Source organism: Pteronotus mesoamericanus, unplaced genomic scaffold (assembly GCF_021234165.1).
Source record: "Pteronotus mesoamericanus isolate MK-2021 breed Mesoamerican mustached bat unplaced genomic scaffold, CSHL_Meso_final contig_182, whole genome shotgun sequence".
Classification (NCBI taxonomy): Eukaryota; Metazoa; Chordata; class Mammalia; order Chiroptera; family Mormoopidae; genus Pteronotus; species Pteronotus mesoamericanus.
In genome coordinates, this window is record NW_026555078.1 from 21,290,511 (window position 1) to 21,296,954 (window position 6,444).

The following is a 6,444-nucleotide window of genomic DNA, read 5'->3' on the forward strand; positions in this document are numbered from 1 at the left end:
GTTCCAATACATTCATATTATAACTGCAAGCTAGAGTGTGTTTTGTTCTATCTTAAAAAAATAAATAAATGTTGTCTTTGTGTTTTGGAAGATATCTTAAAACAAAAGTCAAGGAATATCAATGCTTTACAAAAATTTCAATTGCTTTTAAAAAGTCCATTGGACCTGGGCCCAAGGGGCCCTGGATGGTGTTAATACGACTGATCTACTGGGTTTGGGAGAAAGAGCGCCACTAGCAGGACCTGAAGCTGACACCGGTCCTGCCCCACCCACATCCCTCCACCCACGAGTCTCCCTGCAGCTTCTTAAACTCCCAGCCCCTCATCTTTCTGCCGGAGGGCTTTTTGCAGCTAGAGGCGCCTGCCTGCTCATCCTCTGTTGAGGACAGGAAGTGCCTGGAAGGTCATACCTCCAGGAGCAACCTTCTGCCAATGAAGAATCAAAACTAGTAGGTAAATGTCCCAACTTCCTTACCCCACCCCCCAAACAAGGCAATTCTGAGGTGTGTTCCACAGCCTTCCAGTGAGTCCCCAACAGGATGAGGCCCTGGTTGCCTACAGCAGTAGCCATTTCATTAATAAACCATTTAGTTATATGGGAGAAAAAGGGGCCACAGAGTAAACCTGACAAGCTCAGGGGAGGCCTGCATGGGGGCCTTTCAAACGCAGAGACCGAAAGAAACCACATAGGACGGTCTGCAAGTAGAGATTCCTAACTAAAAGCAGGTCATGGCACGTAGCCACATGCTAGACCTGTAGCTTCCTTGACAAAGGTGGATCTTTACTGTAAGTGAGCCTGTCTGGTGTCGTTTTGCATCTAAGATAACATTCCCTTGGAATGTCAGATTAATCTCCTTTTCCAGACCCCTCAGAGCACAACTGAGGCACCCAGCAGACGACCACAGAGCCCCTCATGGTTCTCTGGCTCCCTGCCTACTATCTCTATGTGCTGTAAATGTTCATTATTAACTCTCCCGGCCCCACCAATGTAAAATAAGTACGTACCTCTCCGTCTCACTTTTTATCCAGTCCTAGAGATCCCCGCCATGTTTCTCCCATCCCTTTAAGCCACCGCAATGGATTTCACGGAACCCTCCTTACAGCTCCTCCTTTAGTTCTAATGTATAAAATAAGCTGCAAAACTGCCAGTCTCCAGGGCATTTAGTCAGTCTGTTGAGATTTTTGTCTTCTGGCAATTGTCGTCAGTTTGGCTCCAGTAAACTCATAAAAATTCTCTACAGGTTTGGACTTTTCCTACGAGGACAGTTGCCTTTCTACCTTCCCAGCTGCACTTCCTCACTGTCTTGCTGTGTTTCCTTGAATCACCTCCAAATAAACTACTTGCGCTGAAATTCTCTATTTTAGAATATGCTATTTAAAAAAAAAGAGTGAGAGAAGGAAAAAAGAAGGAACCTGCACCAAGGCATAAGGCGAAACCATATCGCAGTAACGCGGCTGCAGCTCCCAAAATCATTGCCAGAGCCATCCTCGCTCTACCTGGAGGCCTCACCGATTCTACCATGACTCCTGTCAACCCAGAAGAGAGAAAAGTGGGCTGGTGTCAACTGGCCAAGCAGCGAGGAGGCCAGTTAATGGCCGTAGACTGCAGTTTAGGAGAAATAATGCTTATAGAGGTCATTAGAACAAGGAGCTGTCTAAAACCATCAGAAATGCTTTCTCCATTTGACAAAAAGTTGGAATGGGCTCCTGGTGGGTGGCAGATGGACAATCTGATCTCATTTAAGAAACAGCCTGGGTAGTGGAGCAGCCCTGGGCATGGAGTTGGGGAACCTGGATTCTAATCTACGCCTCTCTGCCTTCAATTGCTGCCTCTACCAAATCGGGATAATGAAGTCCTCACAAAGCTGCCTGGAGCAGCAACTGAAATCATGGGTTGTAGTAGAAGCCTAGGGGTTTTTCACCTTCCTTAGCAAAATAATTTTCCAGGGACCTTGGGGTGTAAGCAGGAAACTTACCTTAAAGCCCACGGGACTTGTTTTAGAAGAGTCACTAGAGTCCCCTGTAGTCATGTAAATGAAGGATCCAAAGGCATCAGTGTCCTGGGGGAAAGAGTATGACAAGCCCTTTTTTGTGCTGTAAGCAGCTTTGTTCCTTAGAGGAACTTAGTCACTCGGGAGGGAGAGGAACCCGTGGCAGGGCTGGGGTCTTTCTGGCTCACAGCCCTGTCCTGGAGCTCTTTGCCCCCAGGACGTGGCTGTGTGAGTGAATGTGGACACGTGGAGAGCTGGGACCCTGGGGCTCCGGTCTAAGATTGGGTGTGGCTGGGGGTGGGGAGAAGGCACAGCTCCTTGAGACATTTCAATATCTACAACAGCAGCAAGATCAGAAGATTCAGCTGCCCCACCCCAAACTCTGCCTCCCACCTTAGAGGATTCCTTTACCAGCTCAGCTAGCGCATTCCCTCCGTTGTCAGCTATCACCAAAGAGATGCCATCCTCTCTTTGTTTTGTCTGTGCGCCCCCTCCCTGCAGGTCATGGACAGCTGTACCATTTTGGGAACTTGACTGATGAGGCACCTGGAGCTTACACTCTCCATGAGGTTGGTACTGGCCACTTTGGCAGCTTGGTCACTTTCAACCATGGAGAGGCATACGAGACAGAGAGAACTCCTCCACCATTTGGAAGTCGCAAGCACCAAGGCATGGCTTATGCAGAGGGGGGAAGGGGCAGAGAGCCCTGCCCTGCAGACTTGCATCTATTTCTAGCAAGTGAGAGCTTGTTTGGCACAGCTTCCAGCATGCTATCCATACCCAGGACTCTAGTAACACACCCAGCAACCTAGCAAAAATCCCTGCACATGCCCCGTCGGTGTTTAGGATGTTAGTTCCCTCCCTGTATCCGTTTCCTGTTGCCGCTGCAACAAATGACCACAAACAGGGGCTTACAACAAGCCAGATTTACTATCATACAGGTACAGAGGTTAGGGGTCCAAAAGGAGAGTCAGTGGGCTAAAATCAAGGTGCCAGGAAGGCTGAGTTTTTCTGTAGGCTCTGGGGATGCCTGTTTTCTCACCTCTTTTCTGGAGGCCACCTGCCTGCCTTGGCTTGCAGCCCCATCCTCTGTCCTGAAAGCCAGCAGCTTCTTCCAGTCTCTTTCTGACACTGAGCCTCTTCCTTCCCTCTTTCTTATAAGACCCTTTGTGATTACGTTGAGCCCAGTCAAACCATCTAAAATAATCTGTCTCAAAATACTGAATTTAATCACATCTACAAAGTTCCATTTGCCATATAAATAAAGTAATGTATTCACAGGTTTCAGGGATTAAGATGTGGACATCTTTGTGAGGAGGGGATTACTGAGCCTAGTATGTTCCCCCACACCTCATTCCCCCTCCCTCCCACCTTTTCTTTAACTAAAGTGTCACTAACTCCAGGCCTTTTGCTCATCTCTCCCTATATTCTGTCCCTTCATTGAAGGTTTGTCGTTGTCACCGCCTCACTGACAACTTGTGCTTGGGTGATTCTCAAACTAATGCCTTTAGCCCATGTGCCTTGTCAGAAACAGAGTGCATGGTCTCCTTGCCACCCCAAAAGTCCCATCTCACCCCCCGTCCCCTGGCTATCACCCATCAACCTCCAGACACCCGGTCCTGCAGCCTTAAAGCCCCTTCCACTCCACTTCTTCCAAACCCGACATCGTTCCCTCGCATTGGGGGTCCCTTCACTCTGCCATGTGCTTTTCCCAGCTTCCGATGCAGCTCCTGAGAACAAGTCATCATACATTATTTCCATTCTGCCATTCTCCTGCTCAAGGACCTTTAGGCATCTGTATTTTAGTGATAAGGAAAAAGCGTTATTTAAAACATAAAAAGGAAAGATCAAATCCAGTCTCCTCTGCCTCCTTGGCATACCAAACCCATAAACTTCCCTCACTCTCATGGCCCTTCATGAGAAACCTGCATCCCAGCTGAGATATTTATTCATCAGTCAGTGAGCACCCGCTCTGCACGAGGTGCACACATCGCAGAATTCAGCCTCCGTCCTTATCTAGACCATCCTCTCTACATGTCAGCTGGCCTCCTCCTCCATGAAGTCGACCATGATGATGTAGCCAGTGACAAAACTGTCCAACAGCAAGGAGAAATAAAGATAAATCTAGTGGAATTTTCCCACAAGCTTTACATATAGATGCTCTTTAATAGCTACTATTTATTGAACACTTACAAAACATCAAGCACTTTATAAACATCTTATTTCATCCTCACGACAACCTTATTATCCCTGATGTTATTCCCATATTTCAGATAAGAAAACTGAAACTCAGAGGGGCTAAGACACTTCCCTGGGATTACACGGGTCTCACAGGCAGCATGGTTTTCAAGCATGAACTCTTCTGACCCCAAGGTCCATGTTCTTCACTACTGGCCTGTACTGGAAGAACTAGACAACCAGATGGAACTTTTCCTACAAGACAGTCTACAGGCTGGGCTGGCACCAGAGCCAGAAACCAGGCAGCCTCCATGGAACCTAGATTCAAAGCTACTGGTGTAATCCGAGGGCTATGGCCTCCGGACAAAGCAGCACTTGGGAAGGGTCTGGAGTCTGAGAGGAGAGCAACCCCAACTGCTGCCTCCTTCTCTGGGGTGCGCTGCATGGACTCACACCAGGCTCTGCACCCAGCCAAGGAGGCAGCTTGCCCTCGGCTGGGAACACTCACGGACCAACCACAGGGTCACTGCATCCAGCCTCAGTCCTCCCAGCAGCCCCCTGCTTCCTGTGGTCTGGTGCCTGTGCATGTCCCTGGCCAGTTTGACCATAGACATCTTCCGGCTGGAGCCCCGGTCTTCTATTTTCTGGCTTCTTTACCTTTCCCCCTAAGGTCAAAGTCCATGCTCATCACACTTGTCATAGGCCATTTAAGTGGCCAGATGACACTGAGGTAAAGGACTACAGAGTGACCAAATTAAATCAATTACTTTAAAATTAACTAGAATGGGATGCCATTAAGGAGAAATTATTTGTTGTTGCTGTTTTCCCATGCGAGAGGTGTATTTTGAATAAGAACCTGTAAAAACTCCTTGGTTATATTTCATTCTTACCTTTGTGACTTTACTAGATGTCTTATACAATTAGATATCTGTGCAAAGGCAGAAATACTTGCATTTAGATACATGTATTAGAGGCAGGAAATGTAATAAGTAAGAGTTCTGATTTGGGAGTTAGACCTTGATTCAAATTCTATCTCTGTGACTTACTGGTTGACCTTGAACAAGTCATTCCACCTCTCTGAGCCTCAGTTTTCTTACTTGAGAAATAGTAATTAAAAGGGCCTTCCTTGTTCATACCCATTAGCATAGCCATTATTTTAAAAAGCAAAAAGCAGAAAATAATAATAAGTGTTGGCAAGAATATGGAGAGATTAGAACTCTTTGTTGGTGGGAATGTAAAACGATGAAACTGCTATGGAAAACAGTACAGTAGTTCTCCAAAAAGTTAAACATGGAAACACTATATGACCCAACAATTCTGCGTATAGACCCCAAAGAACTGAAAACAGGGACTTGAACAAATATCTGTTCTCCCACATTCAGAGCAGCCTTATTCACAATAGCCAAGAGCTGGAAGCAACACAAAAGTCCCCTCACTCAGCAGATGAATGGATAAACAACTGTGGTATATCCACACAATGGAATATTATTTGGCCATAAAAAGGAATGAGGTACTGATACATGCTACAATACAGATGAACCTTGAAGATATTATGCTAAGTAAAATAAGGCAAATATACAAGGGCAAATATTGTATAATTCCACTTATATGAGGTACCTAGAGTGGTCAAATTCATACAGACACAGAAAATAAAATGGTGGTTGCCAAGGAATGGAGGGAGGGGGGAGTGGGGAGTTATTGTCCCTTAGGTACAGAGCTTCAGTTTGAGAAGATAAAAAAGTTTTAGAGATAAATGACAGCCATGGTTGTACAATAATGTGAGTATACTTAATGTCACTTAACTGTATATCAAAAAATGGTGAAAATGGCAAATGTATACACATTACACAATTGAAAAACACAAAACAAAAAAAAAAATATACACAATGGAATATTAGTCAGCCATCAAAAATGAAAACCTGGCCATCTGTCACACCGTGAATGGACCTAGAGGGCATTATGCTAAGTGAAATAAGTCTTAGAAAGGCAATACCATATGACCTCCCTGATAGGAGGAATCTAAAAACAAAAACAAGCTCTTAGATACAGAGAACAGATTGGTGGCTGCCAGATACAGGAGGTGGGGGGAGAAAAGGGTGAAGGGGATAAAAAGGTACAAACTTCCAGTCACAAATTAACGGAGTTCTGGAGAGGAAATGTACAGCATGAAGATTATAGTTAATAATAATACTGTATTGTATATTTGAAAGTTTCTAAGAGAACAGATCTTAAAAGTTCTCATCTCACCACAAATAAAAAAGAAATTCTGTTGCTAT